The 14571-nt window shown below is 36.3% G+C and overlaps 1 long non-coding RNA gene and 1 pseudogene across 1 annotated transcript; both read left to right on the forward strand.

Annotated features, from left to right (window-relative positions):
- Positions 1 to 203: 203 nt before the first annotated feature.
- Positions 204 to 6139, forward strand: LOC128205553 (uncharacterized). The gene is made up of 7 exons (XR_008256274.1): positions 204 to 408; positions 1537 to 1657; positions 2127 to 2264; positions 3184 to 3346; positions 3625 to 3773; positions 5300 to 5359; positions 5900 to 6139. It is a non-coding gene; the product is annotated as an uncharacterized LOC128205553 (long non-coding RNA).
- Positions 6140 to 7412: 1273 nt separating this feature from the next.
- LOC128204449 (60S ribosomal protein L19-like) lies at positions 7413 to 12320 on the forward strand (annotated as a pseudogene).
- Positions 12321 to 14571: the final 2251 nt, after the last annotated feature.

Raw genomic sequence — 14571 nt, forward strand, 5'->3', positions numbered from 1 at the left:
ATTCTCCCTACTAAAAATCAGCATGTTTATAATATGTAGGTCATATACGCCATATTTGGACTTAATCCCACCCATTTATGCTAATATTTCATTTGGTTAACCTTTCTTTTCTTGGCGTATAAAATATGCTAAATTTCCGGGTCAGGTTTTAGCGAAAACACCGATTGCGCAATAATTGGCTTTGCACATGCGCGGTTGACGCTACCGTTTGTCGTTTTTTTTCTGTAAAGCTGGACTTTCTTTTCTCATTTATCACCACTGTTACATTTTGTTGACCTACACATCAACACATTCAGGTTAAGACGTGTTCGTACTAAGGTATCTCTGAGGTATTAACTACATACGTAATAGCGTATCTTCGGACGTGTATATTTCAGATGGCTTCAGCCTTCATCAGTGTTAAAGAGGGTAGGTATATAACTATATATACATGACACATTATAAGGGGGCATAACAAGACTAATTATTTTTGATATATGTATTAATCAGTTATCTTCCTTTCTACAAAGCAAGGCGTTCACATGGATCAAATCTCTGATATTACAGTAGTCTAAATATAACAGGGGCGGTACCAGGAAATGACATTAGAGGGGGCATTACCCATAACACTTACGGCTGCAACTTATTGACATTCGTCCCTCTTCAGAACCGAAAGCATATGGCATAAACTATTTGCATGGGGGTTTACAATTACTCCCTTTAGAACTTTTAACAATTTGTAGTCAGAAACGGTTCATTTGATGCATATTTTATTACTTTTTCTTCCATGTTGAAATATTAAGTAAGCTTGGAAGATTAAAGAGGGGGCGCACAGGTGCCCCCCCACCTCTTAATCCACTAGTGTATAATAAAGATATTTTTGGAAAATATCAGGGCGTACAGCGCGGTCACAGCTATTGAGTTACATTAACAATTAAATACTATTTTAAAATTTTGTTGAAATAACAGCATGACTATCAGAATATGATAGAAAGACGTGTATTCAGAAACAGTCAGATCCAGTGCGATCATACAAACACTTGTCTTTTAATAGCATCCCGGTATGTTACATCAGTGTATGAAAACATCAGGGGCTCGTATTCCACTCCTAAATTATACTGGTCTTGGCATTTGACATTGGGACTGAATAGATTTGGGGCATCTGTAAATAATTCATAACATTGTACCTGGATCTGATACACCAAATAAAACCAAAACTCTATAGATCTAGGTAAAACCGTCAAGTGAAGCAGTTGGAAATGTTAATGATATTTTACTGTGCTTGAACAATGGTTGATTGATTGCTCATGTAAAAGACAATCAAAATGTTCGAAACACTCAACGATGTGACACATATAAACATTTTAAAGCTCTATTAAACCCAGAATTTTTTTATTTATTACTTTACCATTTTATGTAAGAAAATTGTTATTAAAATATGAAGTGTCACTGTGTAATTTGCGTTACACTGAACCATAAAAAATAATAACATGGCACATTATTAACAATATTTTGTCTCTGAAAATATCAAAAAAATATTAGGTTGAATTATTTCAGGTGTTGATAACACTCCGTTTTGTTGCAAAAGGCAAACTTCTCAGTGAAACAGCAAATAATCATGATGTATTCAAGTCATCATGCTATCAGTGAATAATAGGCCAGCTACAGAAATAATGAGGTAAGGTAACACGAATATTAATTCTTATAAATAATACACTTCCTTTTAATATTTATGTCTGAAGGACCTAGTCACCTTTCAATCTTGGAAAAGGATAATTAAATTTATCAGTCGATGCAATTAGTCTTTGTTCAGGTTTTATCAATGGAAATGGAACATTCTTAAACGAATGATGCAAAAATTGATTGTCGGACTATGACAAATTCATACCAATTATATGGTAGCACTTGGCTGGACTGATGATTATACCGAGAGTTGTTGTAAGTAGAGAGGCCCTCTATTGTTATCTACCTGTATAATAAATACTCGAAATTTGGCGACCAGTTCTAGCGTGGAGGGGATAAATGCTACATAACTGTTATATAAATACAATTATTTATATATTTATGTATATTTTTTATGGACTTTACATGTAATCCTTAATTTATAGCAGTCGAAACATAACGTTGGTGTATTTTCTCATTATCAGATCATCCATACACAGAACGAGACGGCAACCATGAAGAATGGGTTGTAAGGCTGCATTACGGTAATGGCACACTGATGGCAATACAGGCCCCGTCTACCGCAAAGGATACTATGAGATTGATGTTGACAGGCCATTGAGGTAAACAAAACATTCTTGTAAATTGTTTAATTTTAAATTGTCACAAAATATACTTACACAATTCGAATGCAAAGACAAAGGTGCGAAGTTTCTTCTTCTCTTCCCCTGGCTTCGCATTTGTGTCTTCGCTTCTTCGTACTTTAGCTTCTTCAGCCCTCCGCCTTTTGTTGGCGCAAGCGCTTTACAATACAGGCGAACATCGATGGCATGAATTCCTCATTGGCTTGAAATCCTCGTTGGCTCGAACTGGATGTAAAGGACTGTTTCCTTATATTCAAGATAAGCATTCCGGCCAACCGGGTTCAACTGTAATTTAATATTGCTGACCATGATGTTGATGTTGCAATGCCCAGATATTGTCATATTAACAACAAGATGAGAACACTCGCTTCACACCAAGTTTTCACGGGTATGATTCACGGCCTTGGTGCATATTGTCACCTGAATGCATAAACTCTCTAAATGCTTCTTTGTCTATACGCAGTTACTGAGTTATTGCACTAGGGTGATAATATGAGTTTGTAGTCATCAAGCCAGACAAGTACCGGTAGATTTCCTCCCAGACCTCAAGACCACACTCTTGCGAATTTGCATTTAAATATCTTCATATACTTGTTGTTGCTACTTTAATATTTTGATCGGTATGGAATCAATCACAACACAGTTTTGTGCTAAATAAATGTTAAGGGTCAATGTTTTCAAGCCATGATTTATACGTGCATTAAGAACTTTCACGCATACAGATAATTCTTGCTTAAGTTAGGTTATTCTTTCACTGCGAATATATTGATTATAATTGACGTTTAATAATTTGTCTGTGTGTTCCTGAACTGTTTAAATATAACACAAACTGGCTAATGGTTTAGCCGAAACAAGAAAACACAACAAAGCTATTAGTAATATTTACGTGTTCTGTTAGGGCCATCGTGTGTAACCGTCACGCAAAGGAGCAAAGAAGTGAAAGGATAACGGCAAAAACACTAAGGTACAAAGTCAAAGGAGCGAAGGGACGAAAGAGAAAACAGAAATGCAAAGTTACACCCCCTCCTTCACATTCATACTTTGGTACTTGCGCATCTGCGGTAAGCAGATTCAATTGATATCATAACAATTTCATTACGGAACGCATGTCACGTAATTACATTGCAGTCTTTGAGGTTTACACATTATCATGCCTGTTTTATAGTCTTTAATTATGTATTTTAGCTCAATGTTTCCTTACCAGTTCTTGTGTCCATTTTCAGAGGTCATGAGAAAGAATCCCTCTTGGAATAGAGGCGGTCATGTTTTTCATTAGCCCACTATCACCGGCTTAAAGCCATCAACAAACACTTAATAATAATGTTGTGTGTTTTTTCAGTCCAACAAGAACGCAATCGTTGATCAATGCCCAGTCGATGGAATGGTACTAGACTAGAAGAGGGGACTGAAGAGGGCAGCAAAGCAACTTTTATCCGCAATCAAGCTCAACGGCTGCACGTCCAATTGGGTCAGGCTGTTTCGGTGCAGGTACATGATATATGAAGCTCAAGTTCATCACAGTGTTTTTACAATAATTCATCATAGTTAGGCCACTGTTTTTTTTTATTGTTCAGTAAACAAATAAATTTCAGAAAATAAAATAAAATTAGAAATCCCAAACTTTTTTTATCCCTCCGGTCACAATTTTACCTGTCGATTAAAATAAAACGTTGGGGCAAACTCTTTCCACATAAATTTTCATTGGATCTTTAGCCAGTTGTCTTTAAGTCATCCAATGGTAAGCGCTGATATTTGTATCCAAAGTTTGATTGGACAACAGCGATCGAAGAAACATGGCGGACTGGTTACAGTTAAGCTATTTCTCGGACAGCAAAACAGTAAATTCATTGTTAAAATAAATGAAAATGATACTGCTGTTAATACAAGCATTCCCTCTAATACACTCGTAAAGAATCTATACATGTAGATATCGAACGGCTGGAAATGCAAGTTCACATGAAGGGAGATCGTCATACCGAATCACATGCCGGGCTCCATGTTGATACAATTCGGGGTCAAATTCATTGTCATAAAGCTTCTGTCAAAAACAGAGGAAGAAAACGTGCCACCTACAAAGACTCTCAATTCATTTGATATAATGATGTCCCCGACAACGAAATTTGATTGGGTATGTCCTGAAGGGTATTATTCAGTCATTATTTACTCTAACTAAATGTTTTTATTTGTGCTGGTGCCACGAACTTATTATATTCCGTGTTTGTGCCATAACAAAAACTCTGCACATAATAAGTTCAAAATAGTTTTTCCTTTCTCTTGCTGTGTATAAACCTAAGAAGAAAAGTGTGCCGTGCTTTGGGATTTTAACCCACAACCACTGGAGTACTAGCATGGCCATCTAAAAACAGGATTCAGACTCATTGTTTGGTCTGAAATGGTGTTTGAAAGCCATTTTGGGACCAAATCAATTGAGCTAACTTGTGTTAAGATTGTGAACAGTATCTAGTCATTACAAGCAGTCATGTGATAATTCATATGAAACTTCATTGTTAAATTTAAAGTTTATGTTAAGTTTGTGAATAGTTTCTAGTCAGTATTACCAGTAGCCATGTGATTATTCAAATGAAACTTCAGTGTTTAATATAAAACTTATGTCAATATGGTGAACAGTACCTAGTCAGTATTTACTATGGTGTGATAATTTAGATAAAACTTATAAATAGTGATCTATATCGAACTGCTGGTAAGATTAAATGATTTGAACACCATTCAGGCAGTAATTGCTCAGTGGTTGGAAGATAACTAGTGTTTATATAGCACTGGTGGTAAGATTAAACCCTGTTTGGTGTTTGAAGTATTAAAGTATTAAATTTTTATAAGTATCTTATTAACAAATGTTTTATTTCCTGCCAAAAAATGAAACAAGATTTTTATATTTTATTTTATTTCCTCCTCCTACGAACATATTCAATTATGGCGGTTCGTTAAACAAAGAATAAACAATAAAATGCCTTAAATGTATAAAAAAAAATGAAATGTTTTCTCTTAACCTTTAGAGTCTTGGACTTGCCACCCAATATACCAAAGACAGGGGGACACACGCCTTCAACGAAAAGGTTAGATTCAGCCCTTAACTCCAACGGAACATATTAGGCTAACATTCAACAACATAAGGGGGGTACAAATCGCCAATGGCAGTGCTTTTACTACTACAGTTCCTTGTTCAACATTGGCTTGTCTCCCCGTGCTCGACACTCGAGGAACGGTGCATGTAAGGTCAAGCTGTCTGAATCAACTATGGTGTTGATGGTACTTTGGCCAATCTTCATTGATGTCATTTTATCCTATATTAAATGAAGAACTGTTTCCTAGCAATATTAAACTACAGAGACAATCCAATTAGTCACACTATATTAACGGGTCTTTATATAAACTAATGATTCACTAGTCATCGAAATTAGTTTTTTTGTATGAACAATTTATAAGCTACTGCTTGGCATTACATTTGGCATTAACATATAAAAACCAGAATTTGAGCAAGCCCGGAAAGCATTTTACCAGTACAGAGCTCGCGGTCTATGTATAATTGTATTTTATCCTTTTCAAGGTGGCATTTATTACTCAATATTAAGACGGTTGTTGCGTTTCTTCTACAGATCCTCCACCGCAAGGTCAGAGACGTCGAAGATTTAATCCTCCTCGTGACGAAGCTGACCATCAGGGGGATCAAGCCGAAATCAAAGCACTCCATGCAATCTTGTCTTTTAAGTGGCTGGGATTCGTATTCCAGTGGAGATCTTTCCACATCCGGACTGCTGAAGAAAGTGTCTGTTATATTCGGCCACCGTGTGTTTAGAACGAGTGATGAGGATGAGGAAGACGATTGACATTCCGGTGAGGATTCTTGTTGTGATGTTGATAATTATAATGAAGGTATTAAGAGGATGATACTGTGATTAAGGGTTATCTTATTATTATTATTTAAATTATTATTATTTGAATTATTTTTATTATTATTATTATAATAATTATTATTACTATTATTATTATTATTATTATTATTATTATTATTATTATTATTAAAATTATTATTATTTGATTTTTTTTAATTATAATTATTATTATTATTATTATTATTATTATTATTATTCCCCCTTCGAAGAAGAGGGGTATATTGCTTTGCACATGTCGGTCAGTCGGTAGGTCTGTTGGTCGGTCGGTCCGTCGGTTGACCAAAGATTGTCCGAGTGATAACTCAACAGTTCCTGGATGTATGATCATCAAACTTCACATGAAGATAGGGCCTGACCAGTAGATGACCCCTGGGCAATCGGGTCAAATGTCAAGGTCACAGTGACCTTAAATGGTAAAATGATTTTAAAGCTTGTTCGAGTGATTAATCAACAATGCCTAGACCTATGGCCATCAAACTTGACATGGGGGCTGGGCCTGACCAGTAGATGACCCTATTGATTTAATGGGTCATCGGATCAAAGGTCAAGGTCACAGTGACCTTGAATGATAAAAGGTTGTCCGATTGGTAATTTGACAATGCCTGCACCTATGTCCCTCAATCTTGACTTGGAGGTTCAGTCTGACAGTAGATGACACCCTATTGATTTTGGGGGTCATCAGGTCAAAGGTCAAGGTCACAGTGACCTTGAAGCCAACTCCATAATTCCTGGACTTTGGGCCTGTCCAGTAGATGACCCATGTTGATATTTGGTTTCATCGGGTCAAAATTCAAAGTCATAATGACCTTCAACACGAAAAAGTTAACAAAGCTTCTCCCAGTAATAACTCAACAAAGCCTGGACCTATGATCATCAAACTTGACATGAAGGTTGGGCCTGACATGTAGATGATCCTATTGATTTAAGGAGTCATCGGGCCAAAAGCAATGTCACAGTGGCATTAAATGCAAAAATGTTGTTGGAGTGATAACTCTACAGTGCCTGCACCCATGGCCCTCAAATTTGACGTTGGGCCTGACCTGTAGATGACCCGTTTTAATTTAAGGGGTCATTACATCAAAGGTCAAGGTAACAGTGACCTTTAATGCAGAAGGTTGTCTGTGTGATAACTTCACACTGCCTGCACCCATGGCCCTTAGACTTGACTTGGAGGTCCATGCAAATTTCATTCAATTGTCCAAATAATCCTGACAACATGGCGCTCAGTTGGGGGGGGAGGGGTGAGGGGCATCATGTTTTACAAACACCTCTTGTTATAGTTATTATTATCATTATATCAATATTGTTTTTTTTAATATTATTATTTTTATTTTTTTATTATTATTTTTTGTTTGTTTTATTTTTATTATTATTTTTATTATTATTATTATTATTATTAGCTCGACTATTCGAAGAATAAGGAGGGCTATACTACTCGCCAGATCGTCGGTGTCAGTGTCTGGTTAAAGTTTTAGGGCAAGTTGGGATTTTCACTTATAACCCCAATACCCTTCATTCAATTCACATGATACTTCACACAGTTGATAAGGGCCATCACACAGTGAGGTTAGATAACTCCATAGTGTTCGTAAAACAGATTCTGACCCCTGACTGACTAAAGGGAAAACAGGTGCCCGTATAGTTGTTTATTTCCTGTTTTGATGAAACCGAAAGTAGACTGCATATCCTCCTGGTTAGCGTACGGACCTATAGGTCCATGGTTAGCGCTTCATATAAAGCCTGGGAAAATATCTGGTGGTTTTATTTTTTCAAGAAAATGCAGAAAAAAACAAACCATGTCAGATAATAAAATACGTCTTGGCAGTCAAAAAAGGTACATTTTCCCGACGTTAAAAACGACTAAAATAGTCCAAGATATGCTCTAGAATGCACCACAGACGTTCCCCATTTAAAAAAAATCCGGGGGGGGGGGCATGCCCGCGGACCCCCCTAGTGTGCGTTGACATTATGAGTGTCCCTGAATCGACCCAATAAATTATCACATGTATGCTAAAGAACTAAGGTTAAATTTATAGGGCAGGTTTGGATATTTATTAATAACCTCTAAACACTTCATTCATTAATTAATAATTTACAGTTGTTCAGGGCCATCACACAATTAGGTTAGATAACTCCATATTATCCTTAAAACATGTTATGACCCCTGACTGACTTGGGAATTTAGGTAAAAGTTTTCCGGCAGGCTGAAGTTTTAGGGCAAGTTGGAATTTTAATTAAAAAAACCCTTCTATACCCTTCATTCAATTGTTTTAATACTATACACACTTAATGACGACCTTCTTACAGTAAGGTAATATAACTCCATTTTAACCCTAAGTACAAATAATGGCCCTTGATTTAATTTTTTTTCTTGATTTTTTTTTAATTTTCTTTCATTTCTTTAACAAGGAAAAATTTTTGTTCTTCACCAGATTTTCGAAAAGGGAAATTTAGTTATAAGAGTAACTTGCGTCATAATTCGGGCGGGCTGGTAGGAGGGCACCTGATGTATCGAATAATTTTAGCTAGGTTTGACATATAGAGACCAAAGTTGGTATATAGTCAGAGTTTATGGAACTCTTTTATTGGATTGAGTTTGAGGCCCCTAGGAGCAAGGTTACGGTCAAAGTTACTATTGATTGAATAATGGTTGGTATTGAATAACTTAAGTAAGGGTCGAATTATTGCATCCAATCTCGGTATATATGCAGTTTTTGGAGATCTTTCATGAGATTGTATTTTGGACAATGACAGTTATGGTCAAGGTCAAGGTCACTGTTGCTTTAAATAGTAAAATGGTTATTACTGAATAACTATAGTAAGGGTTGACATAGTGTGACTAAACTTGGTATATAGGACAGGTTTATGGAGACCTTTCATTTGATCGCCTTTTGGCCACCTAGGGGCAGGATCACTTACTAAAGATAACCGTTTCGTACTGAATAACTTAGTTATGGTTGACATACTGTGACCAAACTTTATATACAGGAAGAGTTTATGGAGGATTGTGTTTGGCGCCACTAGGATCAAGGTCATTACAAAAAATAAAAGAAAGCAGTTGAAATTGGATTTTTTAACATAAACGTCATGAAAGTGTCCCCATCATATTTCATCGATAAATTTATGAGAGAAAAAACGATTCAGTGTTTCAATAAAATAGAATTATCATTTCAGTATTCAATTACTAAGTACAATTCATTATACATCAGTTTTATTTATCATTTAAAATTGTTTATAGTCACTCTCCATTAAATTTATGTATGTCTTAACATGCTTTGTTTTATTTTAGTCTAAGCTGGTTATTTTCAACAACGACATCGACTGCATATATATAAAAAAAAGAATATGCGTCATTTCATATTTCTAAATACTAAATAACACTGAAAAATAACAAACATTTTTGTAATTGATAAGACAGCCAATTGCTCATAAATGAAATGGTTTACATCTTGTGATATCTACGTATATATTCCAGAAGGGGTAACAGACTTTAGGTGAAGGGCATGTTCAGCACATGACCAAAGTCATTTGGTAATTGTTTAACTTCTTATTTATACAATACTCCGGAATGCCACATTTTAAACTGAAACTTTTTTTCGTAGAGAGTGCCCTAGGGAAGGGGGGGGGGGGGGGTGGATGTCCAATACTGCACTCCAAATCATTTTTTATTCCAACCTGACCTGTTTCGTGTAATTATTTTACCTGTTCAGGTAAAAGAAAGAGTGCAGCCAATGCCCGTATGCGATAGAAGGTTATCTGGATGAGAAGAATGAGGGTTCTCCGCCGACTCTTGACGCGCTTAAGGGAGGCGAAGAAAATCGACAAGCATCTGTATGTACCTACCCACTTAGGATTATTTCAGGAAAAAAGTATAGGGTTGTCCTAGCCTAGAAGTCTGATAAGTGTGAAAAATAGTGACTATATTCATATGGTACTTGGTACTCATGTTTCTAGAGGCATAAAACTCTAGCTTGAATAGTTGATCAGTCTCTTTTTGTAAAACCATGCTGAAAAACAAACAGCAGACACGTTTTGGTGTCTGCTTGGAATGCACTTGGGTTATTACTTCCATTGTAAATGTATACATGTAGGTACATTGCAACTTTTAAAGGGTTTTGTCCTCTGGTCAAGTAAAACACCTGCTTGGGATGCACTTCCATTTGTAAATATATATGTATATTGAAACATTGAAAGGGTCTAGTTTCTGAAAGGGCAACCGGTTAAGTGATCAAATATAACATGTTCTTGTGAAAGCAATTACTTTGACTCACTTGTATATCAAACATCAGACTTTAAGTATAATGTCGTTGGGAAAATACGGCTTTTGGAAGCATGTTTGCTTCTTAAGATAAGAAAGGGGATAAGTCTTTCAACTATTTATTTCCCGAAACAGTTCAAGGATGTCTGAGGTCTACACAGGCTGAAATAAGTGCATAAAAAGTTTGGGATAATTCAGAAAGAGTTTATTTTTGTAATAATAAACACAATGTCTCCAAAATCTGTATTTATCTCCCTTTCCCTATAAACCTGTAACCTGTATCGAGCTAGTATAATTAAAAGGGAGTATATTTTTGCAGTTATAAAGGCATTAATGTCTGTATTTATCTCCCTTTCCCTATAAACATGCAATTTAAAGGGAAGAGAGCAATGAATATTGTGTGAAGTCATACAATGGAACCAGTCATCAAAAATGAGATTTTCTTATTCAAACCTGAATATAACGTGTACATATATTCTAATTCATATTATTGTAAGATTTTCCTGAACAAGCCCTAAACATTGGTATATGTCATATATATAATCTTCTTCAAGCCCAGGGTTGATTCAGCTTGCAGACTTGTGTTGATTGTGATTAATTTAAGTTAAAATGATTGAAGGATATGAACAAAAATCCATTTTGTGTTACAGATATGTTAGCTGAATATAATTTAACTCTATCATTGATGTATGTGAAGCTGTTTCATTGCATGAAACTCAAGATTTCGATTTTTGCAGGAACCATGAGCTGTACCTGAAGTCCAAGGGTAACGGCTTCAAGAACAAGTGTGTACTCATGGAGCACATTCACAAGAGGAAAACTGAAAAAGCCCGCTCCAAGCAGCTCAGGTACTTTACTGTGCTCCTTGTAAAGATTCTCTTTTCTTGGTCAATAGTAAAATGGTTTCGATATTTTGACCAGCAGCTTCTGGGCTACTTTAAATACTTGAAGAAATTTGCCTACAAACAAGCGGCAGCATTTTTTTTAGTTTCTTATCTTTAAGATATTAATTAATTTCAATAAAAAGTTTAAAGAATTCAGTGATAGCTAATCACTTTCAGCGATAGATACATTGTGTATCGTTATCATTTCACCAATCTTTTAACTTCAGTGACCTCGCTGACGCCAGGAGAACCAAGGTCAAGGATGCCCGCAAACGCCGCGAAGAGAGGATTGCACAGAAACGAGCAGACCTCATCAAGTCATATGCTGATGATGACTCCAATAAATAAACTATTGTTCTGTATTTGTGCGTTATAAAATGGGATCCGAAAGAGAGTTAATGTTGTGCTGCTTATAGATACAAGCGTAAAAAGCATCTTTGTAGATAGTCTTTACTGAACTTTACAAAATTTAAAAGGCTACTGTAAGCAAATATTTCAATATTGATTAGCTAGGCGTAATGTACATTTAGATACTCTTGTCATACTAAGTTAATTTGGCGAATGATTATTACGAAGTCAGAAAACAATTATTATTGAATATATATTAAACCATTTTAGCAAGATTCCTTTCATGCACAGATGCTTTTGTTCCGCTAGTAAAGAACTCCCATCCAATATAGCTGTTGACATGACAGATAGAAATGTTCCCCCCATCTTCTAAATGGATTGGTTACATAGAAGAGCTCTCTGTGATCTGTCTTGTCAGTCCGTCTTGTAAAAGAGTATGTGTCAAATCCATAAACTGCGGTCACACATAGATTATTTTCATCTGTAGCTACTGATGCTGCTGTGCTTCAACAAGGTCACATAACAAATTGCAAAAAAGGTTTACCTTAAAAGGGCCCAATATTACAGGTTGATGTATTATTGTGTGCGACTCATTTGACTTGTGATCAAAACAGAAACATAAAACATTAATAGCAGATCATTTGTGTAAAGATAAAATAAATAGTAACGCTAATTTGGCTCTTTTAAAGTTTTTGTGGTACCGTCACTATTAATTAAAGAAAGAATACATCTTTAATAGCTTTAATTTATAATTATTTACCAAATATATAAATACATCGATACAGCTAGTGAAATGACCCCTGTAAGGATCATAAACGTTCATCGGTAGCATTCCTTTGAGGTCGCAGTTCACATTTAAGGACCGCTCTTAGCAACACATGGAGAGAATGATGAATTCTGCTATATCTTACACTACACATGCACATGTGTTGATGAAGCTCACATCTAGCAGAAACCCCTCGTACATTAGGGTATCCATGGTTTAGGGTCGATATTACAGCCATCATATATTGTTCATCGCTTCAACCAAGGCCAAGTATCTCATACACAGTTTATCGTACACATCATTTATTATACCTAAGGAAGGGGGTGTGGTTGATGTTATTTTGTACACAGTATTTTGGAGACTGTTTTTATGCCCCCTTTTGAAAAAAGTGGGGTATATTGTTTTGCACATGTCGGTCGGTCTGTCTGTCTGTCTGTCTGTCGGTCGGTCGGAATACCAAATGGTTTCCGATCAATAACTTGAGAACGCTTTGACCGAGGGACCTCATACTTGGTATGTGTATTGGTCATCACCAGCAGATGAACCCTATTGATTTTGAGGTCAGTGGGTCAAAGGTCAAGGTCAGTGTGACCTTTACATGAAAAACGGTTTCCGATCAATAACTTGAGAACGCTTTGACCCAGGAACCTCATACTTGGTAGGTGTATTGGTCATGACCAGCAGATGAACCATATTGATTTTGAGGTCAGTGGGTCAAAGGTCAAGGTCAGTGTGACCTTAACATGAAAAACGGTTTCCGATCAATAACTTGAGAACGCTTTGACCCAGGGACCTCATACTAGGTAGGCTTATTGGTCATGACCAGCAGATGAACCCTATTGATTTTGAACCCTATTGATTTTGAGGTCAGTGGGTCAAAGGTCAAGGTCAGTGTGACCTTTACATGAAAAACGGTTTCCGATCAATAACTTGAGAACGCTTTGACCCAGGAACCTCATACTTGGTAGGTGTATTGGTCATGACCAGCAGATGAACCCTATTGATTTTGAGGTCAGTGGGTCAAAGGTCAAGGTCAGTGTGACCTTAACATGAAAAACGGTTTCCGATCAATAACTTGAGAACGCTTTGACCCAGGGACCTCATACTAGGTAGGCTTATTGGTCATGACCAGCAGATGAACCCTATTGATTTTGAGGTCAGTGGGTCAAAGGTCAAGGTCAGTGTGACTGTAAGCTGAAAAAAAGGTTTTCTGATTGTCCATATTTTATTTAAGTGTCCAAATCCTACTAACAATTTGGCTCCCAAGGGGGCATAAATGTTTCACTAACATCTCTTGTTGTACACTGTATTTTGTGCACTGCATTTCGTACTCTGTATTTCGTACACTGTATATCTTACATTGCATTTCGAACAAAGTTTTCTATTTGTGCACGGGACAACGATAGTGAAGTACTTTGTACGCTTCATTTCGTACACTGCATTTCGAACACAGTATTTTTAAATTATGCTCGGGTCTTGATTGATTTATTATTGGACCGCAATGTCACATTCATAACGATCAACTAGCTTTGTTTCAACGAAAAACAATAACAAGTAAGTCGATTCTAGTTCATGTATTACAAATTAAATGAACCTATTCCTATGTTTGCTGTCACACCCTTGGAATAAAGCGGTCAAACTTTTAACCTATATTACAGATCAGACAATCTATTTAAATAATTGTAGTAGTAGGTGAAACGATGATAGAGTATTCGATACAAAAAATCGGAATTGTCCGACCAATAACTATATAAGCATTAATTTTGTCTAATCATCACCAAATTTGGTCAGAATGTGTATGGGTACAAACTCTTGGACAACCCCGATAACCAGTCATATCTAGAGTAAGCGCCATTAGATCATAGAAATTACTTAAATCTGTCTTGTCCGATCAATAGTTTCAGAAGCCATTTTCCATTCATCACAAATTTAGAAAATGTTTTTGTTTATGGGCAGAATATCCCCGTTAGATTCGAAAACCAGTCATGTCGTCTTAGTCATTCCAGAGTTACGACCCTCGAATTGCAGTGTGCACTCTGTACATTTGGTTTGCGTACAACTAATAAAAAAAACAAACTCGGCGCTCTAAGAAAGGACTAGCGTATTTTGTAACAGTTAG

Source organism: Mya arenaria, chromosome 10 (assembly GCF_026914265.1).
Source record: "Mya arenaria isolate MELC-2E11 chromosome 10, ASM2691426v1".
Lineage (NCBI taxonomy): Eukaryota > Metazoa > Mollusca > Bivalvia > Myida > Myidae > Mya > Mya arenaria.